Below are 26148 nucleotides of genomic sequence, written 5' to 3' on the forward strand. Positions count from 1 at the left end.
AAAATAAAAGTTGTATTATCAAGATTTTTTTCCCTGTTTTTTAAGTTGTTCTGTGTTTACTTGGTAGGGAATCTTACCAAAGCAAACAATTCATTTCATCCATATTCAGACATCCTCCTACTTTTTCATCAAGTGGCAGGCTCACACAGCATCTCACACATCCTCTCCTTGTGGCTAAAGTGGTTCCACGTGACAGCACAAAATGCAGAGTTTAATTTAAAAGAAGGCAATAGAATATTGGCATCAGCCAATTGTTGATGTCAGGAGAAAAAATGCAATAAAGGCTTGCCTATTACTGAAGGAATCTAAAGGTGATTTGTGAATCCCATCCACTGTTGGAAAAAAAAAAAAAATCATATAAATCCCAATGCCATTACCAACAGCAGTAAACAAGTTTCAAAGATTAGGTAAAGTCAGCACTTGAGCCCAGAAGGCTTAAAGAGACTTTCAAGATGAACTGAACATAACGTCAGAAAATCTTCTGAAAACTAAAGCACACCATCAAATTTGTTTACCTTAAAATGAGGTGAAATTAATGAATGTATAATCAAATATGATTTTGCATGCTAGGTGACATAACTCAGAAACTATGTATAAATATTTTAAATAAAATATTAAACTATTCAGAAGAACAAAAGAATGGTTGAAATCATCAGCAAGTGACAGTGTTTTGAGCAAACAAGATAGATCTGATATCTGTGTGGGATGTAGGACCTGTGACACCATATGGGGCCTGCCCTATGCAAAGGCCTCTGAGCACTGACTTTTTATCCTTTCCTATATTAAAATCCTAATCCTCAATGTGATTTTATTAAGAGGTGAGGCCTTTGTGAAGTAATTAGGTCGGAAGAGTGAGCTTTTATGAATCTTCATGAATGAGAATACTACCCTCTTAAAAGGAAAAACCAGAGCTTATTCCTTATCTGGTCGCTACCAAGTGAGGATATAATGCAAAGATAGTTGCCTGCTAGTGAGAAAAAGTGCCCTCATCAGATCTCTTGGTACTTTGATATTAGACCTCCCAGCCTCAGTTTTGTGAAAAATAAACGTTTGGTATTTAAGCAACTATACAGTAGCCCAATCTGACTGAGATAAGACTTTCTTGAAGCATTTCACGCACCTAGGTAACACAACTTCTGATCATGGCCACTGAAGACCGGAACCGACATTGGAGACCAGGGAGGCGTTGTTAATCTAGCGTGTACTACAGCCTATTGGAGCTGATTTACACAGTGGAACCATGCACAGCAAATAGCGAGGTTGGTAGAGAAGAGGCAAATTCATTCTTAAAACAAATTCTTAGTGATTTCAGCACATGTTCAAGTTGGAAATCACTAATGTAAAGCCCTTGCTCTCAAGAGACTTACCTTCTAGAGGTAAATTACAAACAAAAAATTATACTCAAAAAATAAAATCTTCACTAGACACAAAATGTAGTATTTATAGGAAAAGGGGATAAGTTACCTTGCCATGTTAAGTGAAAGCATGTTTCATGAAAAAGTCACATCTGAGACAAATTGTAAAACTGATACAGATTTTACCAGGTAGAGAAGAGCAAAGGAAGCACATCATGAAACTCATGTAAATCCAAATGTACAAATAAATGAAGAAGGATTTTGTGTGCAATTCGGACAGACATTCTGAACAATCATAAAGTGAAAAGAGAGGAGATAATTAGTAGAAAGAAGAGGCATGGAGAGGAAGGCTTAGAAATCAAAAAAGAAAATTTAGCAAACACTAGATAATGACACAGAGATGGTTAAACCAAAACTTACTTTTTAGATTCTCCATTTTCTTATTTATATAATAGATGCATTAATACCTTGGTTCACGAACTCTGCTGTTTGGGATCAGTTCGGATTGTGAACAGAACTGCTTTAGGTGAAATTTTGCTTTCTTTTGTGCATCAGATGATGAACACAATCTGGGCTATCGTCCCAAGGATCTTACAATCAATTAAATTTGTGAACCAAAGTACCACATCATTGAAGCAACAATGCATTGTGAGAATTAACTGAAACTCCAATCATGGAGAGTGTCATATGAAGTCCCTACAAAGAACACCCTCATTTCCCTTTCCAGATCAAAAAAAAAAAGAAAAGGAAAAAGAAGATAGGAAAATGGAAACGTCAGTGTAACATAACATCTCATTTTAAAAGGAGTTTAGAAGTGTTGTGAAAGAAATGACAAAATTTAATATTTTCTTATATTTTGTTTTACAAAATCCATTATTGCTATTGAGCACAAGAATGTTGTAAAATATTAATATTTCAAAGAGAAGAAAAGTCTGAGATGTCAAAGTTAACCCCCCTCTTAAGAATAGGTGATTTTTTGATGTTTTCCAAAAAGATGATTTGCCTGGAAGAAAATATAATTTTATTTGAATTTTTATTTTGGTTACAAATTCAGAGCTATGTTTGCCAAAATTCCTTATAAATAAATAAAATGCATTTAAAAGGCAGAAAATCATCCAATATAATTCATTTTGAAGAAATTATTATCTGTTTATATATATATACAAATCTGCAAATTAACATTTGCATGAGGTGATTAATTAAGCTAAATTCAGTATGTATTCTTGACTGCCTACTATAGGCCAGGTGCTTTAGTAGCTTTAGTAGCTTTCATAGCTGCTATATGTTGATATGAATGTAGGTATGTTTTAGCAATAGATATAATCTAAAACCACACACAATAAGGAAAATCAAGGATTGCATAAAATATGTAAATGTCAGAACATGCAAATAGCATGATTTTCTGAAAACTATATATAATCTATTGATATTGAAAAACTGAAATCTCAAAGATGTGAGATGAATTATACAAATAATGTAAATTGCTAGGATTAATTCATTTTAATCAATCCACAACTTGGTTTAAACTAAGCAACATGATGCACTTTTTTCATTTGCATTTTTCTTTCTTTTCTTTTTTTTTTCTTTCTGGTACCAGAAATCGAACTCACAACCTTGTGCTTGCCAGGCAGGCAATTTGAAATAATTAATAACATTGTGCATAGCATGGTAATCTGGAGTTTTAACTCAACATGTAAAAATAAGATTAAAAACATGATGGAAAAAGGTAAAAGTGCTTGGAAACATAGCAGGTAAGCTCATAGTTTGCTCTTGGTATTAACCAGTAACAGAATGCACTGGAGAGGAAAAAATATTTGAACTAGATTTAAAATCATGAAGGAATAAGGAAAGGGTGAAGACACATTAGAAAGAGAAGATAACTAACTGCCAGCAGCTCCATAAAGTTGCATGACGTGAACAGAGAATGGTGAAAATTTTACCACTGTGAAGATAGAGAAGTCATAAAAGAAAGTGCAAAAGGAGGTTAGGCTACATAGTAAGAAGGCTTCAACACCAGGTGCAGGAGTTTAGATACCATTCTCTATGTGACAGAGATCATACTAGAGCAGTGGTGGAGAACACTTTAGAGAAGACTGCCAAACTGCAATTCAAAACCCGTTTATTTATAGCAAAGTGCCAGTGCTACAATTAAAGGAGTACTGTGGTTTTCGTTTAGAAAAAACAACTCATACACTAACATCTTTTGTCTAAAAACGAATAACATGCATGCCGTACATTTGCCACCACTGTACTAGACAGGTTTATAGGTACCTTAGCAGCCTGGCTAGAATCCTTTTGTAGGAATACAATGAGGTCAGCAGTGAGAAGGATGGAAAGTGGGATGGGCCAGGAGACTGAACATGCTGGTTGTAACATCCCCAGTGAGAAGTTAGGAGAAACTAATCTCAACGAGAAGCCACGGAAAGGAGAAAACTACCTGGTAGTAACCGAATGCAAAGGATCTTTCGAAAACATACTTAGTAATGCTGACAAACAAGCACCTTAGTAATAAATGTTGTATCACATGGGTTCTGTGGTCCTTATTTCAGAAAGGAATGATAGAGGCTTTTGCCCATTTACCCAAAATAAAATATCCTTTAAAATAGCAAGACAATGGCATATTGTTTATGTCTCATCCACTTCTATATTTTCTTTTTTGCCAGGGAAGTTATGCAACATTTTTGTCTTCTCATTTATCTTCCTTAATGTACAACATTATTCTTCAATTGTTTTTGTTTCCCTGATTTTTATGAGCATATGTACAACATCTCTATATCTCCTGACCCTGCAAATTTCATTTCAGAGCATTGGTGACAGGGGACACTGGAATGAAGGTCATCTAGAATACTCTTCGGTAGAATTCAAGATAGAAGAGAAAAACCAAAGAAATGGAATAGTCAGTGTGGAAGCAGCCAACAGAAGTAATGAACACAGCATATAAGGAACATTCAAATGTGAAGTTATTTTAGGGAAAGTGTAACTATAGCGTTATTATGAGTTTGCAGTCTTTTAAATTGGATCAACTTGTAAAAATCCTCCCATAGTAACAACAAATTAGTTTAGGATGGGAAATTTTCTAAGCTAAACTGGCTTAATGAAGATGGATGGAGTATGCTCAGCTTTGAGATTATACTTGGACAGACTGTCTCTGACAGTAAAGTATCAATTTATTAATTGTATTATAGATCAGATGTTCAAATCATCCACAGCTACATAGGTTTGTAACCATGATCCATTAAGATAATCTTATAATGAACTGGATTTTTAATGTGACATGCCTCTAATGAGCCATAAACAGCAGCAGAGAAGATTCTCTGTAATTTATTCCACAAGCGCATCCATATCGCAAACCAAAAAGTAAATTCTTCATCTTCAATGACATGCATTTTTCCACACCTTGATTCTGCAATGATTTCCAATTATCTTACCTGTTACCATAACCTGAATATGTTCATTGATATTTGGAATGGAGCAAGAAGCTCGGGTAAAGTCACAGTGAGCTCACTTCATTATTATTTTGACAGCAACTACGTATGGACAAACATTTGTAGAATTTAAACAAAAACAGTGAAGAAGGAAAATATTGTACTATTTTGTTGTTCTTTTAGAGAGTGAAAAACATTAAATGATTTTAGGCAGTGATAAAATTATTTTTGTAGTGTTGTATAATCATAGTAGGCATCAAGCTGGATTAGAAGGAGTTAAATTCAAATTAAAGATGATTTAAGAGGCTATTTGATGAAGGAATCAGAAAAAAAGTGGCAGAAAACTGGAAAATGATGAGAATTAAGTATCCTAAAACTATTCAAACTTTGGGTGATACTATGAACATATTGAACTACTTGAGTCAGTTGAGTGAAACTCCTACTTAAATGGACTAATAGAGTTCACAAAGATAGTGCATGTTTGGAGAAGGTATATATTAGTATATTATTCCACTAGACAATAGCCCAAAGATTGTAACAATTACATTATATATTTTAATAATAAAGAAACCAATACATTTACTTATGTAAGCATGGAATCATCTCATATGTGACCACCCGGATGTACCCAGTAGACATACTAATAGCAAAAAGTTAGGAACAGAAAAATAAGTACTAATGATCTCAATTTTTGTGGAGGAGAAATGCTTTGATCTCATAGAAGTTGAGGGTAGAAGAGTGGTTAGTACTGGGCTGACCCAGGCGGAAGTGGGGTGGGGAGAGTTTGCTGAAGCATGCACTGTTGGTTGGAGAGCAGTCCTGCAGTGCTGTGACCCAGTAGGGAGAAGGTAATCAGCAAAATGCACTGTATATCTCAAGGCAATGAAAGAGGAGAATCTGAAAGTACCCACCATAACGAAATGATGAAAGTGTATTGTGATGCATATGCTGATTATCCTAACTTAATTATTACCCAATGTATGCATAAATCAAAAAAATCTCACTCTAGTACCTATGAAAATTCAAAAGTTAGGCATTGAGGAAAGATAATGCTTTTTGTTTTTTTTTTTTTTTTAAGTAGAATCAGTCTGTGCCACAGACTTGCTGACATGGAGACTGATATATTGCAAAATATCTGGGTCATTCACACCTGGAATCCAGGAATCTGTGTGATGGAGGCAGTGACAGTGTTCGGGAGGAGCAAGTGGGAACTTAGCGCCCGCGAAACCTGGTTTCCTTCATCAATGAATTTTAAAAAGTGTAATAATTTCCAGGGTTGTGACTTTCTAGCAGTTCTTCAGCCCCAGTGTGAGGAATGCTTGACAGAGATTTTATATACATGTGTCCAAATGGAATGGGTTTTATAGAATTGGAAATTTGTGTATTAAATGGAAGTTTTAATTGCTATAGTCATTGTTGTTTTATTTATTTAATACACTGATAACATTTTAAAACAAAAGAGAAAAATGTGTGCAAAATGATCCCTTTTATTTTTCTAAAATGAACTATAAGCTTTATACATCCAGAGTTATGTTTGACTACATGTTCTAAATGAAATTCCTATAGAAAAGTAAGGATTTAACATTCCATCAATGATCAAACAAATAAGAAATCCACACCTAAATGCAGCTAAAGTAAACAAAGGCCTTGGAGTTACAGCTAAATTGACAAAACTAAAGATAAGATTTCTCCTTTCCTGGTTATTGATAAAAGCATAGATAAACTGCGGTAAAAAAAAAAAAGTCCTAAAGCAAGCCCAAGTAATTCCCCCGAGTAATATTAAGTAGGATGTGAAATATTAAGTAATATTAAGTAGGAAGACAAAAATAACAAAATAAATTGAGCCAGTATGTCTAAGAGTTACAAAGATGTATGACAAATATAGTCACTTGCAATAACTGTGTATATTGCTTCTTTCAAAAATAAAATAAAAGAAATGTTTCTGTGAAATATAAAAGGAAAGATAATTTAGAATAACAAAGCTACACACTTCTCAAATGATAATTAAAATACAGTGATGAAAGAATTCATAAGATTGAAACTATAACCAAATAAGTTGTTTCACATACTTGAAAAGCAATGGGGACATAATGAGAAAGTATAAAAGCTATCTTATAAGAAGATTATAGGAAGAAATATAATCAAAGAGATGCACTATTCACATGTAAAATGAAGGGGCTGGGGATACAACTGGGTGGTACAACACCTGTCTGGCAAGCACAAGGTCCTGAATTCAATTCCTGGTACAAAAAAAAAAAAAAAAAACCTGGCAAGCACAAGGTCCTGAATTCAATTCCTGGTACAAAAAAAAAAAAAAAAAACTTAAAATGAGGACATATTTTTCAGAAAATAACAAGGAATCTGAATCATATACAGAAAGATTTTGTTAAAAGCTGTAAAGAATAAATGCAAAGAGAATAATTTAAGAAGAGCACCAGTCAGATAAGAGCAATTAGATGGATATAAATCTAATAAGTAGTTAGGTAGGTAGATAAATAGACAGACTCATAGGTACAGTAGACACATGATAGTGTAGACTACTAGATAAGTATGAAATATGCAATGTAATCTTTAGTAAAAAATCATTGCAATATAACATTGCAAACCTAAGAAAAAGGGATGGTGGTGAAAAATAGACATTCACAGATATGTGTGGTATGGATTATTCCCCACAGATCTGTATCAAAAGCTTTTATAAAATGTGATATGAAAAGAAGGAAAATCTAGAGTTAAAATTTTATTTACAAAACGTATTGGAGTAAATGTACTTTGTCTACACACATATATACCTGTTATATTATTGTTGCAAATAAAAAAGCAATAAAAGATGACAATAGCTTTCTTTAACGGAAGGGATCTTTTCTAAGTTTTTCTATTGTTATGTTTGTTATTAATGAAATATCCTCCCATGGATATGTCTTAATTATGTAATACAAGTAATGGTCATTCATATATGAAAAGTGAAAATTATAAAGCTATGATAAAGGAAGGCCTCAAAGAAGTAGAGGGACTGTTAGGGGACAGGGAGGGAATGAGGGGAGTGAGAAGAGAGAAGAAGACAAGAAACGGTCAAAGACATAGTACACGATCAAAGCACGACATAAGCAGGTATGGAAATGTCACGGTGAAATTCACTAACTTTTACATATAATATGCATTAATAATTATGATCAAATGATTATTCAAAAGCCAAGATAAAGTATTTATATTTAAGTAAATATTTTATAAACTAATTTAGACTTTTGATTAATCTTGATGATGGATGTTACAAAGGAAAACTTAAACATTTTCCTCCTTTTTCCATTTCATGAGGGTGAGCTACTTTTTCTACATGCACACACATGCAAGCACGCCCCCACACATGTCAGAAATGTAGATACTTAAAGTCTCTCAAGGGCTAGACAGGCTATGGTTACTAAAGGAAAGCACGTTTCAATTATATGATAACATTCAGGGTTTGTTTTTATTCTTTTTCTTTTGCAATTTGTAATAAGAAAAATTGAACAATCATTGTATGTCACACATGTCAAATGGTTGTTGTGATCGTCTGTGTCTAAATTTTGTGGAGATAAGAGTAAAACTCAAGAGTTTCATGCATGCTAGGTAATTATTCTTTTGCTGAGCTAACCCGACCCTGGCTTGATCCAAAGTTTTATATCTTAACTATAATATTCTAAACATATCTTTTGCTTTTGGAATGTAGGGGGCAAGTAGGATTTACTGTATGTCTCAACCCCTAGAATTTATGGACAGTTTTTCCTACCTGTACTTTATTTATTGATAACTTGAAACTTTCAGAAGATTATAAATAATTCAAGTTCTCAATGTTATTATTTTAAAAACTTTATTTAAATAATAATTTCAGGGGCTGGGGAAATAGCTCAGTGGCATAAGCGCCTGCCTGGCAAGCACAAGGTCATGAGTTCAATCCCCGACACCACAAAAAAAAAAAAAAACAACCAAAAAAATAATAAATAATAATTTCACATTACAAAAGGGCTGTAATGACAGCTTTTATTTCCTAGAGACTTTGCCTCTTGCTTCATGAGGAACAGGGAGCGTTTACCAAAGCTAAGGCGACAATGGTGAGTACTCACAAAAGTAGTATTCATTGGAATTTCAGAAGCCTTGACACTATCACACCTTCTTCTCCCTCATTCGGGGTCCAGTCCAGAATACTACGATGCTTTCAGTCTGTGGCAATGACCCCATCTTTTCATATTTTCCTGAAAATGTGTTATCTTTTAATGAAGGTATGGGCTAATTTATCTGAGCCACTCATGGTGCTGAATCCAGACTGCTATGGAGATATATTCAGGACTGTTTTTCTCGATCAGACAATGATGTACTGTCACTTATTTTCATGTTTAGAAGCCAGACAGATTGAGCAATAAATGGTTTCTCATATTGGCAGTAGGGTAACTGCTCTTCCTTTATTAGATTGAGGTTTAGTTGTCCCTATAATTTTCTTAAAAGTTTTTTAATATCCATATTTTCACATTACCTCAAATATGTCTGTATATATACATATGCTTATATATTACTTTAGAAAGATATATCTATATCTATCTACATATATGTTTATATTTCTATCTATCTATCTTTTTATCTATCTATGGCTTTGGTGGTAACAGAGGACAGAAGTAGAAATCAATGATCAAAAAAGACTGAGTGATATTCAAAGGAGTGGAATCCCAAAACAAAACAAATCAAAATAAATCAATGAAGCAGAAAATATAAATTGACTATAATCAAAGTTACTTTAAAAATAAAGAGAGATTTACACATGGAAATTGTTCACTGAATACTTGAGAATAGTAACCAAGAATAATGATCTCTAAACTTAAATCTTCAGTTCCTCCTTCAAAAATTTCAAGTAACTTACAATATCTTTTGAAAATGTATTTTAATTCAATAATTATCCTAACTTCTTGGTTTATTTGTGCTTTCTCTTGCCATTTTAAGAAATTCAAACTAACTTGTAGTTTATTAAATTTGCTATTTCCTTCGAGGTATAGGAATATGACTTAGTAGGTAGGTTTTCTGTTTAATGCCTCATTTATTCCTATTTATGTCTTTATTTCTGATGCCCATGGCTCAGGCGTTCATCTGTATGTAAGTACATGCATGTGCATGTGTGTGGCTTGTCTGTTATTCTTTTTCCTTGATAGCTGAGATAGAAATTCCTTCTAGTATTCTTGAAATCACATAGCTGTGTGTTGGTAGACTATTTTTGATATTTGTTTTTTATGTATGGATTCTTATTTGAAATCATTTAATAATTAAATTTTTCCAAAAATTCTAAAATTTTAGTTTGTATTTCTGATTACATGTAAGTTTTTCTTTGCAGAATTTGTAATAAATTCTTAGGGGAAAGGTCTTCATCATAAATCTCAGGATGGCTGGAGTTTTATTTATCTACCCATTGAATGTGACTGTGAACTGCTTATTGTTCAGGGACTCTGTAGATGTGGTGGAAACCAGACTGAAGAGCAGTCTATGATAAACTCCCATATTGGTCTTTGCCTTTCAGTAGATCACATCCCAAGACTGTGTGAACTTGACCATGGATTCTCCCCCACACTCTCCATTCCTTTTTCTGGCTGCAGCATTCACAATATTTCTTTGAGGCCCTGCAATTTAGCAGTACACTTTTAAATTCCTCTTAATGAAATAGAAAAGCTTGAAAGAGGGGAAATAGGAGCATCACACTTCCTCAATTGTGACAAGGCTCTAGCGAAGTATTTTCTCTTTAATATTTGATGTTCGTTTATGAGAAGGCTCTGGTATGTTTCTCAGCAGCTACTCTGTCCCCACTCCCTGACACAGCCATAGAGAATACATCTCAGATTTTCAGTGTGAGAACTGCTTTGGTTCTTGAAGATAATCCATGGAAGTATGTATGCTCCTGCCAAGGGGTGCTGTCCATGGCTATGGGTCCCAGCATCCATCTCTGTTACTTTAGTCTATACTGAATTTTCTGCAATAATGAATGTACATATTCATGGGTCCAATTTGCTCCATGTAAGGAGATCATCACTCTACAAGCCTACTTTTCCAAAATTCAGAGGATGGTTTGCCTGAACTCTAACCTTATCTGATGGTTCTAAACAAAGTCAGTGATTTCTTCCACTTTCTTAAAAACTCCAAGCTCATTTCCCCCATTTTTCAAACTTTTCCCTTCCTTATTTCTTTAAATTTGTTGATCCCTCCATTATATCAGGGGTCTTAAAAACAAGTCATTATTCCTATATAAAATACTTTTAGTTAAGGTTATTCTTTACACTTTAGAATATATTTTGATCTTTGGAAATATTTACACATACTTACTGGTAATTATACATACATACTTACTGTTTACTATTTGTGCTTTAAAGGGAGTTAGTCCTGGATCAGGGAAATAGATCAGTGGCATAAGTGCCTGCCTGGCAAATGCAAGATCCTGAGTTCAACTCCTGGTACCAAAAAAAAAAAAAAAAAAAAGGGAATTAGTCCAACACTGCAATAAAGCACTGTAGTCTACAAAATCTAAAATAAACAGTCAGAAATGCTGGCCAAATAAGCCAGAGTAAGAATATAAAAAATTAAGTTGAAAGTTTTAGCCAACAAACTTGAGTTTTGTCAAATACAACAGAACTTGTAGCATAAGAAGCTTCAGGATATGTGTAGGGAAATCTAGATTCATTCCTCCTCTGTATCTATCCACTTAGATTATACACTACTTACAAATTAGAACTGAAAAGTTTTAGTTCATTTTGCTGTTATTAAAAATTGTTCCATTAGAAAAGTATATTTTATGATTATAATATGAAACCTATGTCATTGCATATGTTTCTGTAATTTGAATAATATTAATTTATGAAGTTCAATTTCAAATGAGATACAATAACTTATTGAGAATACTACTTCAGACAAAATTAATAAACTAAGAGGGAACATTTAAGAAGTACAGAGATAATTCAGCATGTTAGGGCTGTCAATGTTTTATCATCCATCTAGTTTCTGTACTCACAGAAGTTTTTAAAAGATTAACTAGATCCAAATAAAATGATTACTTAATTTGACCATCTGAAAATTGCTTTCATTTTTTGGACAATTTTGTCAAAATTAGAAAAAACAACAAACTTGATTGCTATTTGTTAATGAACTTTCTTCAAAGTTGATATTAATTTTTTACAATATTATATAAATAAAATATTTTTGACTTGTCAAATCCCAATATTTATTTCATGAGAAACTGAGAGAGAATATGCAAGGATAGTGTCTTGGTTACTTTTCTCTCATTGCTAAGACAAAATACCTGACACCCAGAATTAAGGAAGGAAAGGTTTATTCAGCTTACAGTTTGTGGAGGTTTCAGTTCATACTTGGCTGGCTCCAAGGCAGAGTGGCACATGGCAGAAGGCAAACGCTCACGGCAGCAGAAAACAGCAAAGGCAACAAGAACAAAATGGGAGTGAGAACAAGCCTCTTTCCTTCCCTTGTATTGTAGGGAGGCTACCTCCACCCAGGGAACGTTTAGCACTCACATAATCTCCATGCCCTCCCCTGCCACAGGCTCAGGATGAATGCAAAGTAAGCACCCTGGCTTCCTTCTGAGTCACATAGTTAACCTTCCAAACTTCTCACACTGACGAAATGAAGAACATCCCAGAGGGTAAGGGCATGTCCTTTTCACCCCAAGATGCAGAAGTGCTGAGTCACTTAGCCAAACCACTAGACTCCCCAAGTTGACACATATATCAACCATAACATATAGCACATGGTCATCTTTGCACTTTCTAATACCTTCTTTCTTCATTCTTGGCTGATAGGTTGCACATCAAGTTTGAGTACACAGTCTTGTTGTTTCGATTGTAATTATTTATTTAAACATGGGTTTATGTATATTTCATTGTGTTCATTTTTCTGCCTTTAAAAGTAGATAAGAGGGGCTGGGGATTTAGCTCAGCGGCAAAGCGCATGCCTGGCAAGCGCAAGGTTGTGAGTTCGGTTCCCGGTACCGGAGAAAAACAAAAAAAAACCAAAAAACAAAAAAAAATAAATAAATAAAAGTAGATAAGATATATTTGAAGATGCAATTAAAACTGACTTCTCAATATAATAAAGGATGCTAATCCTTCTTCATAATGAAAGAAGTGCACATTATAACCATTTGAAATACAATTTTAACTATCTGCAAAACTCCAAAAATTTAATAAGATATTCCATAGTCACTGTTAAAATATGATGGGCTATTAATTCATTATTTTCATAGTGTGTAAATGAAAGGAAATCAGTATACATCTTGTTGTCCTTTTTCCTTTATTTTTAACCAAGTTCACTCAGTTGCAATGGAAAATACTCTGTATATATATAGATAGATAGATAGATAGATAGATAGATAGAAGAATTAAATGATTTCAAAAGCATGATGCTAAAGACATGTACAACCCCCAACAGATTACTTCACCCCTTCACATTCTCTCCATTCTGAAAGAAATGTCTATCAAGAATTTCAATTGCATACCTGTATTTCTACCATTATCAAATCTAGAAACAAAACCTTCTCCAACTTGGTTGGAAACTATTACCTGAAGCGCAGTTTTGGAGAAAGAAGCCTAGTACCATTGTATCTAAATCAGATGTCCTGACTTCCTGATACCTAACACACAACTCTGTATCTGAGACAGATGAAAGGCTTACACCAGCGCACTATGAATTGCAACCTTCTCAACACAGTAAAACAGACATTAGTTTCATATGTTAACAATGTATCGTGGATAGAGCTTTCTCAGAAAAGTCTAAGGAGGATTACTGAGTCAATATCAATGCGAAGAGGAAGGGAAGAATTTCGCAGGAAGAAAGAACTCAGCAGTCAGCAATCCACATGACAAAGCTTGTGCACTGACTTTGGCCTGGTGATTTCACTACTTCTCTGTCTCGGCTCTGTAATGGAGTAACATAGGCCCCAGCACTAGCTGACAAACAGGCAAACAAAATTAGACATTTCCAACCGCCCCAGCCAGTCTTTCCAAGCCCTGTTGTGCCTCAGCTAATGTAAAATATGCTTTGGTGTGATTTTGTAATAAAATAGTTACTCAGTGAAATGGCACAGATTCATCGGAATTAAATCTTTGAACAGATGGGATATTTTAGCTGCCCTCAACCCTGTTGCTTGAACAATTCATTTTCTAATTAGTGATGTGGTAAAAACATTCTTTTGAAAAGGATATGAGCTGAATACATTTTCAGGCTGTCATAAGAAAACCCATGAAACAAAAGAAACTCAGGAGGCAGGGTTTTTTTTTTTAACACTTACTTTCTTTCAGTGGACATTTTAAAAAGCCAAGAGTAATTTCCTACATTTCAGCATGTTGTTTACCCTTTGTAGTTTCATTGTGAGGGTAAACAATTGGCTAAACGCAAATTAAATAGAAGAAGCAGTCTTTTTAAAAATTTCCTTTGATAATCTGACCCTTTTATTTTCTCTTATCATCAAACACATCTTATTCCCTTTCTGTTGCCCTTGTGTGTGTTTTTTTAGCTAATGTTGAGTGTTTCTCTTCTATTTATCTTTTCTACCCTGTATTTTATAACTCAACTTGTGCAAAGAAATATAATAATAAAAGTAGAGATCTCTTTTCCTACTTAAATGGATGCATGATAAGATCTACAATTTTAATAACAAAGAAAGGTAACTTGTTAAGTATTGCATTTTGAGTATAAACCAACAAACATGTACTTTCCCAGCACAGACCTAAAAATGTTAATAATGTATGCTGGCTAAAGTGACTTGTCACAGCTTTTATGAAAGAGTTCTCCTCTGTTATTTAGGAAATATCAAGTTTAAAGGAGCTCTTTTTAGACTCCACACACTTGGACATAGACTGAATTAAAATAAGTGTTTCACGTTTTTGCGTATTGAAACTGATCATTGTATCCCATCTGTATGAGTCACTAGATTAGTTTCAGAATTCATTTCTATGCTTTTTCAAACATGCTGCTTTGCACGGTTGGGTCAGTTTTACCAACCAGAGCTAGTTAGGTCTTTATTGCCTTGTTGATATTTTTACAGCTTCTGCCCAACGCTCTTTAACTCTCAGTCATCCTTCGAGTTCTCCAAAGACATTCTTCTTTCAAATGCCCTTGTCTTGTGCAAGCTCCTCTGGTAGCTGAATACCCACAATTTCTCCTCTGAGATTTGGCTGAAACTCACTTGTTTGGAAGATTGTTACACATCTCTTGTCCCCACCATGGCCCCTACCAATTTCACCTTTGCCCTTTTGGTTCCTACAGTCCCTTGCTTTCTCTTAGAGAGTTTCCCTGTATCTTTGGTGTTTGTCCTTTCTCCTTTATCACAATGAATCTAGGGCTTGTCTAAGGGTCAGAAGGACAGAATGTTAAAGACTCAGAAGGACACAGTGCTTGGAATGTAGTAATATTCAATGTTCATTTATTGAGGAATATTCATGATGCTTAATTTTAATAATTGCTTACTAAGTGAATCAGTTAAACAAAATAAATCAGTTAAACAAAATATAGCCACTCACTGAACTACAGTTAAACAGCTCACTAACAAATATGATTCTTCAATAGACTATAATTTTTCTTTTTCTGTTCTTCCTTTTCTATTTTTCCATTTTCCTCCCTCCCTCCCCTTTTTCTCCCTCCCCCCTTTGTTTCTTCTTTCTTTTCTTTTTTTTTTTTTTTTTTTTTTTTGAGATGGTTTCACTCAAGCTGCCCTAGGATTCCTGGGCTCAACTGACCCTCCCACTTCAGCCTCTCAAGTAGCAGGGATCCCAGGCATGTCCTATCACGCCAGGGAGAGTTACAAGTTCTAAATGTCTTCATGCATTTGAATTAGAGTCCTCCACTGAACATTTCCTTGCAGTTGACGGGAAATCTCCAGTAGACGTCTCAGTAGTGTAATGCATCCTTCAGGGTTGTGTGATTATTTTATTATGAAACAAAAACTTTTAGCAATTTTAATAGCACTGTGAAATAATTTATTTTCCAATCATGTAAGTACACAATTTCCTTTGTTTTACTGCTTTCTATTGTGTTTAATTAATATTTAATCACTTTAAAAGTTTGTTCAGTGAATTCTACTAATCTTGACAGCTTTCACTATACAAGCTTGCTTCCTCTTCTAAGGAAGGTTTTAAGAACATTTGCCTGAAATGTTTATGGGCCCTAGAAATGCATAACTCTGGAAGAATATCTCCTGCAAAGTTCTGAAAAGCAAGTAACATACAAATTCACTAAAATTTTGTGCTGCAAGGGTGCTTGGAAAGCCCCTTACTGATATCACTGGGCTGAAGATTTTCAAATGGCGATGAGATGCAATGAGTTCTACTTTAAGAAAAAACACTCTCAAGTTTTTGGATACTGAAACATTGACATCTGCTAGAGTAAAAATAAAAAGACATTATTCCAGGAGTAACGTGATTTTACTTCCATTGGTAAAAACAGAATTCATAAAAAGATACATGTTTTCAAGTAAAAATGAATGCCACTTAGGGGCAATAAGTTTTAATGCCAATTAATTGCTCCTTTCTCTGTAGGAATCATGTAAAAACAGTCTGTTAAGGAAGACAAGAAGAAGGCAGGCCTGTCTCTCTAACCAGAGCAGAACATATGAAGTTGCATGATTTTTTAAATATCTACCTTAAAGTTTAATTATATATGAAGTGTTCTTGCCGTGGCGTGGCATTAAAAAACAAAAAAACAAAGAACAAAAACTTACCTAAAATGTATGAGTTTGTTCAATTTTAAACTTTTACCTGGAAATCAGTCTCTTCTATTTATAACTGTAGAAATGATTTCAGATTGCATAAATCTTGCATTCAAGAAATATTTAGAAAAAGCCAAGGATGAGTACAATTCCAAAAATCTTACTTTTGAGCATTTAAAGATGTTTTTTCTGATAGTTGAAAATAATGTTATTTCTCTGTAGTGGACAAATTCAGTGTTCAATCTTTTTTTTTTATTTTGATACTGGGAATCAAACTCAGGATCTTGTGCTTGCCAGGCAAGCCCTGTGCAGCTGAGCTACATCCCCAGCCCTCAGTGTGCAATATTTTAATCCATTTTGTAGGGTAACTTAAAACTAGGCTATCCCTGCAATCATTGTTTTCATGCTATAGATGAAGATATTGCTATGGCACTTTAGGTATTTCTAGAGGTCGTATGACTCAGAGACTGGTATAGCCCTGATTGAAAACAGAACTTTTAATGCTTCTAATATTCATCCACTTCTTTCTTTACTTCATCTCATTTTAAAAGACCAGTAGGAAAGTGCAGAACCAGGCATAGAAACACGGGCTCTACTTGGGAAGTGGGGCAACAGGGCTGCTTAGGGCCTCTCAGGAATTTCAGGCCAGCCTGGGCAACAGGCTGGGATGGTTCCATCTCAAAAAAATATCCTATATATCTCTATATCTCCAAAGCTCCATCACTTGATAGCTCTCTCTCTCTTTCTCTCTCTCTCCTACTCTACTTCTCTCTCTTTCTCTGTCTATCTATATGCAGATATATTTATGCTGATTTGAACATTACACATGTTTACATATATTAAACTATCACATAGTCATGGTACCCCATTTATGAATACAATTTTATGTGTTAATAAAAAGTCAACTAAAAACAAAATGAAGCTTAAAACAATTACAAAATGATATCTGTGTATTTTCCCAAGGTGAAGAGTATCAAAAGTAAAGTACTCACTGACTCTTGAAAAAAGTAGACCATACTGTGTGTACTTTTCTACAACATATATTTTTCTATTTCTACATTATTTTAAATTTTCTGTTGTAATCAAAATAAATTGTCCTCATTATCTTAAATATATCAGCATTCCATAGTATAGAATTATAATGATGGGACTTTATACTATTTTCTTCTTTTTAGATTTTTTTAAAACAAAGCCTCACCAATTGATAAATTTTATTGTAATTATTGCCCCCTTTTGCATTTCCTTTGCATTCCTCTATAAAATGATGAACCGTTGCAGTGAACTTACTTGCTTTATCTCCATAGGGGTTCATATTTCTAATACCTTTAGTTACCTGCTATTGACAAATATTAAAAAATTTGAAGTTGTTCCTAGTCTCCACTAGTAATTAAAAGAAACAAATGGAAAGATAATTCAGAAATAAAAGGTACGGAAGTAGATAACTGCTTTACCCTTCCATATTTTCATTTGTAAAATTATTGATGAATTGAGAGCTTAAATGAAAGGTATTTTTGACAACTTCAGAGCACAAGTGAAGAAGGAATATATGGCAATTTCTATTCATTCATAGTTTTTCTTTTTTTTTTTTCCCCGGTACCAGGAATCAAACTCACAACCTCGCGCTTGCCAGGCAGGCGCTGTGCCACTGAGCTAAATCCCCAACCCCCATAGTTTTTCTTAATACCTGGCTCACTTCATACTTACAGACACATTTAAAATAACAGTAAAGTGGGCTGGGGATAGAGCTCAGCGGAACAAGCACCTGCCTTGCAAGCGCAATGACCTCAGTTCAATTCCTGTGTAACAAAAAAAGAAAAGGAAATTATATATATATATATATATATATATATATATATATATATATAATATACTGTGTTTTCAAAAAGCCAGCAACATCTCCATAAGAAGCATAATTGAGAAAGACAGACACTACATTTTAAATATCTGAACCATTTGTAGACATTTTGTAGGAAGAAAATATTTATTTGAAATGCTTATCCAAAAGGCTCAGAAACAAAACCTTTCCTCATGTCGAAGAAAGTCTACTATACTTCTTAGATTTGTATTAAATTGTTGATTTCTGTAATTCATAGATACGCCATGCATGTGTATGCAATATTGAAATCTAAGCTGGCAGAACTTCAGAAATATGGTTGAAAGAACATATGTACTCTCCAATTTTATTTGTTTTTGAGACAAGTTTTGCTAAGTTTCTAAATTATCCAGGCTGGGCATGATCTTAAAACCCCCAAGAAAGCTGGGATTACAGCATTTGCCACCACACCTGGCTAATTGATGGACTTTTATTAGATTACCCTTTTTACGGTTAAATGTGTAAAATCTCATTTCAATCATAAATTTAAAAGTAACCGGCTTTTGTTACTGTTACACTACCCGACATACTTTTAGTCCAATACTAATTTCCTTACACCCTGTGTTATGAACTGCCTTATTGCATAGTTATTTGTGTATGAACAATTTAAATATTTTTAAAGTACTTAAAGGTAGAGACAGTATAATTTATCTATTTTTATTTCACAGTGCCTGGAACTACCTTGAATGAACGAGTTAATAGTTATCAACAGGTAGATTTACTCAGTGATTTAAAGCAGTGCAACTTAAAGCCTTGATCCCTCCTCCAGAATTGTTAAATGTTCTCTCTGAGACTTTTCTTTGATACAGGGGGACCCATGTCCCAGGATACAGATTTTAATAAGAACCTTGAGTAATTTGTTTTCAGAAATTCTCATATGTTTGTTTAGAGAAGTTATGAATATATTATGAATGATTTCCAAAGAGTGCCATTTTCATTTTTAGCACATCTTGACTTTCTCTGTCCCTAAATTCAAGCTACATTTAATACATTTTTCATAATTTAATAAAAATTTAATAAAACATAATTGTATTGAAGTATATATTACCTAAAATGTTGTAATATTTAAAATAAGAGCTAGTGTCTTGTGCTTACTGAGAATTATCACCTCATTCTTAACAAGGAAAACATATAATTACCTAGGTCTGCTTGTATTTTGAAATAAATATTCTGAGTATATGAAACATATATAATATGAAATACGTATGTATTATATTTTAAATTAACATGCTATATTTAATAATAAATGAAATTATCAAGCAAAAGTAAAATATATTATGTAGCTATAAAGTTCATTATAAATATATATAACTATTTCTAATTTATTTCTATCCAAGTCAAAATTGATTTCTCTGCTTTGAACATTTTTAGTCAAGCTAATACTTTCAAAACTTAAAATAACGTTGATATCTTGTTTTTTCTATTATAAATGTTGTAGAGTTAAAGGTAATCATTAACTTAATAATACTTGAGAAAACTACCTGAATTAAAATAGAAAAAATTTAAACAATCTGAGATCCGCACAAAATTTTATGTCTTCCCATTATTTCTACTTATTTGTGCATTCTTCAACTTATTTCAATGATATCTTACAATTTCTAGTGTACAGATCTTTCACTTTCAGGCTCAAAATTATTATTAAATAAATAATTTGAGACTTAAAATATATCAAATAATTAAATTTTACTTTACCTTTATACGTTCCAGCTGTATTACACTATAACTGAAAAATAAAATTGCACATATTTAAAATATATGTGATAATTTTATATACATATACAGTAAAATTATTACCATAACTGTCTGACTACCCTGTTTTGAACCTGTTTCATGTTTTTGTTTTTCTCTTTAAAATTACAAAAAGGAAGTGTGGAAATGGCTTCACGCATTGGTATCCACAAGCAATGCTTTCCCACCTCCTCAGACTTGCAATGGGTCCTTCTGGCAGGGTCCCTTTAGCTGCTCCAGTCGTACAAGCTCAGCTCTACAAGCCTGACAGAAAAGCAGATGTCCAGCTTGGGAAGGAAAAGAAAAAGAAAGAAGCTTTGTTGTAGGCTCTCCTAAAATTTGTAAGTATTTCTCTCCGGGATCACTTTTCATCCAGTAGGCACCAGCAACGCACTGCTCTCCTACAGGAAGAAAGCAAAGATTACAGGATAATAGGTCCCCTTTGATCACCTGATGCCAATTATCCGGGGCCCATGACCAATGCTCTGATATAATGGCAAAGAGTCTCATCCAAATATTGCTTTTGTCACTGCTTACTTACCACTCATAGACAGCGCTGATGCTGTGAATTAAGCAATGTCTGCCTCCAGGTAAATTTAACAACATAGTGCAGCACCAACCTCCACACGCCATGTGCCACTTGATTTGTTGCTCATTTGCAAATGGCTTATTGAAATCTCTTAATATTAATATTCAATACACCCTTAGTTCTTGTTTCTAAAATTCTAGAGCTGAACGGAGCATAAGGCCAGGCAATTGAAATAATCCACACTTTCTCTTTCTGATAAATGTGTTCATATGCCCCTCCTTCCCACAGGTAACTGCTCAGGTGTATGAAATCTGCCTTTTAGCCTGGGCTTTTCCCTTATCCACTGGAGAATGTTATCATCTGAAGAATAATCTTCAACACATTCCAGAAATGAGGCCACCATGAACAATTTTGCTGTGCGTCCCTTAGGGCTCAGTAAAGACCAGTTCTCCCCTGCTTACAATATCAATGAATAGCACCCTTCTCTGGTTGTAGCTATTGAGTAAAATCTCATGCAACTGCTCCAGCACTGCCTAAAGTGCAGACCCCCCAAAACCAGAGTTCTGATATGAAACCCATTTATTACAACTGCCTGAATTTGGGGTTGCAAAAAAAAGCAATCAAATCCACAAACACTTACTGCATTTTCCCCTAAGTTCTAACTACAGAAAGTTTCTATTTTTCTCTAAAGCTGTGTAACTAATCTTTTCTTAGATTTTCTTGGCTATTAAAAATATCTCCGCAGCCACATATACAATTTTAATACCTACACATAAACAGTGCTAAAATAAAATATCAACAGCTCCATTCAGGATATTGATGAAGTTCCTAGTTTTCTGTAAGATCAAAGTCCACATAAAATATCCACCTGTGTAAAAATAACCTCTCCCTATCGATGAAGTTCACCAGTTAGAGTCACTGACAATGTCTACATTAGTTCAGATAAGAGCAGAACTCTCGAAATGGGCAGTGTAATATAGGACTGGCCTTGTAGGCTGCAAACATGAAGATCCTACATCATCTTTATTTCTCTTCTTTTGCTAAACAGTTGCTAAAATTTAACCTGCCTGATTAAGGCTCCCCTAGAAGTTTCCATTCTTGTCTTGCTACCTAATCTACTCCTTAGCAGCTTATCAGAGTTCTTAGCTTAATATATCAGCTGCTAAATTTCTCCTAAATTAAAGTTACTACAGTCGGCCTCAAAACAAAAGACCTGGCACAATGCAGAAGGTAAGTCACACGGGAAATGCAGCAGATATCAAAAGCAGGACCTGGGGAACCCCAGAGAGTGGTGGGAAGAGGTGCTCCCCCCAACAGTTGAAGAAAGAAGGAAGGTAATCACATCATGGAGGATTCCCCTTTGATACTCCTCTCAAGGAGTGAAGTAGCTCTCTCAAGTGGATTGCTCCAAAGTAGGACCTACTGTGTGTTTGTTCCCTTCTGCACACAGCTGTTCACCTCTCATTTTTCTTCCCTATTATGACACAACTTAGGGTAGCCCTGGTCTGGAAGCTGATGCCACGCTTTTAGACTCAGGACCAAATAATAATCCTCTTTTCCATATGGAAGAATCATACCTTGTATTTGCCTGCTTTGAAACTCCTTGCATTTAGTGGTTAACACATTCTGATATGAAAATTTCATCCCAGTACATGTGTATTATTCCCAAGTCATGTCTGGGAATGAATATCAGTGTCAATTGCTTTGTTACGTGCTGCTCTTTCCAGCCAAAATGACTTGTTTGGTTCTTACGGTTTTAGGTACTCATTAGCCCTCCGGGAGTCAACTACTAGAGTATCAAGGTACTCCTGTAAAGTGCAATCCTTTGGGTATTTTATATAGCAAAGGAAAGGAGAACAAGATACAGGCATTACAGGTGTTTGGCTCCTGATCACCTAGTAAATTTGAGCTTTCATTAGTATTATTTTTAGTCATTAACTGTTCCTTTCAGTAAACTATTAGACATCAGCGGGACAGTTATCCCAGCTATCCTGCTATATACATACAAACATACATACACACATACGTATACTTTTTCCTTTCCTTCTTTCTTTTTCTCCTTTCCCTCATCCCACTTGTACCTTCCTTTGAGCAATTTCTTTCCCTTTCATAATATCTATTGTATGTTTTGGGTTTTACTCCTTCAGGTTCTTTCTGACTAATTTTGCGTACTTATATCTGGTAATATGAACACCCAACTTGAAGATAGCAATATGCAATGTAACAACCATTTGTGAATTCCTACCATGTCGTCTAGTGAAACTCTGTATCATTTCTAAGGTCTTTTTGCTTTTTTTTTTCTCTTTTTTTTTTTTTTTTTTTTGGTTTTTCTCCGGTACCGGGAACTGAACTCACGACCTTGCGCTTGCCAGGCAGGCGCTTTTGCCGCTGAGCTAAATCCCCAGCCCCACTGTTTTTTTTTTTTTCTCTTAATGGTTTGATCAATCTTGCATTCTTACACCCAGTAATCTGAGCAACTTGCTGAAGATAACAATATGTGATATAACAACCACTGTTAATCCCTATCATTTTGTTCTGAAACCCTGTATCATTTTTATTCTATTTGTTTTGATTTGTTTTTGTCTATGTTGTTGATATTTTGCTGTTGGTCTTTTTTTATTATCCTCTTTAAAATAAATAAATATTTTTAGTCTTTATGATCTAACTCTCAACCTGAATCAGATTTAACTATGTTGTGAGCCCCATGACTTTTGTCCATATAATCCTTCTAGACTTTCCAAAGCCTTTTTCACACTACGGTAAGGGGAATAACTCTCCTTAACAAGTCGATCCAGAACAGCAGTGTGAAGCAACCTGAACAAGACACTAAAACAATTTACCCCTTTACTACTTAATTCAGAAGTTTACTCTAAATACAGTGAGCAGAATATTATTTCTTTTGTGCTTGGAATAGCATATGTTAACACAAATAATGCAAGCCAATATAATTCATAAATTAATGCAATGGAAACAATGTGCATAGTAGTAATTATAATAAATGTTGTAAATGCATAATTGCATGTATGAGTTGAGCACAAGCTGTGGTACTTAGCGAAGCAGAAAGTTTGTTAGGGAAAGCTGCTTGGTGGAAGGAACCTGGGACACTGGGTTTCCACGCAATTGTACCTCACTTCCTGCATGTGTGTGAAATGAACACAATTTTTAAGTAATATTTTGAAAAAAATAGTTTCCTTTTTTTTCTTTCATGTATCCCTTTGCTTTAGTCACAAAAAGAAAAGAACATATGTTTGACAAACTACAATCAATAACTCTATAAATTAACTTCCTTTTTCCTGTAAGGGAATTAGGCATAAGCAAGAATCATGTATTTGGAGTAAGAGAGAGAAATACTATTATAGGAATGACAATTTATTGAAAACAGCTGAGATTGGTGTAAGAAAAGCCTAGTGGCACTGAGAATAAAGTAGGGTAGATTTACTGGGATCTATCCCTCATCTTGATAGGGAAAGTGTATAAATAAGAACCTTGCTTCAGGGTTCATGTGCATTGCCTTTTCTTTTTACAATTTTAGTAAAGTCTGAATAATTTGCATTCACCTAACAGAATATAACTGTTTTATTCATGGAGAAGTAATATTTGAATTTGATCAATATTTCATTTCTTCCTTTTTTATGGGAAGACAGAATGTCTATCAAAAGAAATGTAGGAAGAATCTATAAAAATGTGCACAGTACATACTGGTTCAGAATTTTTAAAATGGGGCAAACATGTCAGTCCTTTTTAATTTAAGCATAAATTCTCTGAGAATAAATTTTGAGTTGAGTGGAACAACTTTTGCACCTCACTGGAGAAATGTTTAAACACCAAGTGGACTCTCACCCCCGCAAGCTGTCTGTGGATATTTGTAACTGATTACATAGAGAATAATATCTCATTCTTGCTCCCTCTGGCCAAAGAACATTTGCAAGATTTTAGCAAAATGTAAGTAGAGCTAACCACCTAATACATAATAGCAAGTAAACTCACACATTACTCTGCATGAGTAAAAGCCACTAATAGAACCAACAAGTTAGTTTGTCTTAAAATAAGCATCTCTTTTGTATTCAATAAATGGGAATACATTTACTATCTTTCTAATTCTATATAATTACAGCAGATGGGGATGTTTTTCCTTAGATTGAGAACTTGGCATTCTCCTTGTTTAATTTGGCTCAAGACACCACATTTATAGGACTGCATTCCAGGCAGTGATTTCCTAAAAGATTCCCTATTGAATTTGAAGGCAATTATGTTAAACATTCCACCCCAAAATTATAATCCTAACCCTAAAAGTTATTCCTTGGGCATAAAACAAAAACATAGAACTTTTACTGCATTTTATGGATCATTGAGCAGAATTCTGTAAATTAATACTCAATGGTAATAACTCACATAGAAATTTAAATATCAACACAACTAGTTTTAACTAAAACCCAAATAACTTTAAGCCTACAATTAAATTGTGTGTGGGTTAAAGTCACTGCTTTTTCCTACATGACTGGCAGGCAAAAGTCCTGCAGGAAATGCTGAAAGAGGACAGAGAAAATTCAGAACATCTCCGACAGTTATCTGCAGTTTGCTCTTTTGCATCGGTCCTGGGTGGTGAAGGGAACTGAGACACACATACAATTAGTGCAAATTACAAAGTCAATATAGAGTTTAGAGGACTCACCAGCGTTCATGGAGAGAGCAGAGCCAGGCAACCTTACAGGAACTTTCTAGACAACCAGGAAGTCTAAAACAAGGCAACGGCTTGCTGTGACACGTTTAGAGTCAATACTTCAAGCTACAAAACGTCTCAAAGCTTGTTCAGTACAACTTAGTATCCAAGAGAAGATGTCGCCATGGGAACTGAGCCAGTGACTTACCAAGTTTGGCTGATATTTGTCACTCTTTCTGAAGAACACGCACACTTGTCGGGAAAACAAAACAGAAATAAGGGCAGGAGAAATTTCGAGAAACAGTAAATGAAAATTGCAGAGTTAGGAGAGATTCAAGGGTTCAACCTGAAATTAGATATGCACAAATTATGCATGAGCTTAGTAAAAGTGGTACTCCACCTCAAGTCAAGGGTGAGAGTGAAAAATCAGGGCTTTTATTTACACTGGCTTACTGTGTATTGTGTGACAGTCTTACATTGGATGAGCTCTGCAAAGAAAATAAGTAAGAGCAAAGGAGGGATAATAAGCAAGATGAAAAAACTAGTAAAACTCAAACGTGTACTAAAAAGGGAAGAACAGTCTTTTGCTCCTAAGTTACCATTTTTTTTTATTGTACATAATACTTTATTTTGTGTGGAACCCCAAAGCTGTGAGCTAGTTCCTGCATGAGCAAAATCACTTGCAAGCTGAGCATAATTTATAAAACTTTGAATAGAAGGTGCGCACAGCTCTTTCTGCAGACTAAAATATGCTCTGATCTCATTAAGAACATTTAAGAAGTAGTTATTCAATATGAAGACATTCAAACCTATAAAATTCTGTACATTTTTTCAAAGTTAAAAAAATGCTAACAGCTGGTAA

General features: G+C 34.4%; 1 long non-coding RNA gene across 2 annotated transcripts in view; it reads right to left on the reverse strand.

The window, feature by feature from the left end:
- The window catches only part of LOC102027640, a 49620-nt gene extending 24236 nt beyond the window's left edge, over positions 1 to 25384 (reverse strand). The window contains exons 1-4 of one of the 2 annotated variants that reach the window (XR_001233472.1): positions 25299 to 25384; positions 20286 to 20498; positions 20062 to 20092; positions 11135 to 11235 (exon numbers count right to left, since the gene is read on the reverse strand). This is a non-coding gene — a long non-coding RNA (uncharacterized LOC102027640). Of the gene's footprint in view, positions 1 to 11134; positions 11236 to 12122; positions 12156 to 20061; positions 20093 to 20285; positions 20499 to 25298 lie in introns of those variants that run through there. The other variant, XR_260486.2, reaches the window with a different exon arrangement.
- Between the last annotated feature and the right edge of the window lie 764 nt (positions 25385 to 26148).

This window comes from Chinchilla lanigera, unplaced genomic scaffold (genome assembly GCF_000276665.1).
Source record: "Chinchilla lanigera isolate Chin_1 unplaced genomic scaffold, ChiLan1.0 scaffold00016, whole genome shotgun sequence".
NCBI lineage: Eukaryota > Metazoa > Chordata > Mammalia > Rodentia > Chinchillidae > Chinchilla > Chinchilla lanigera.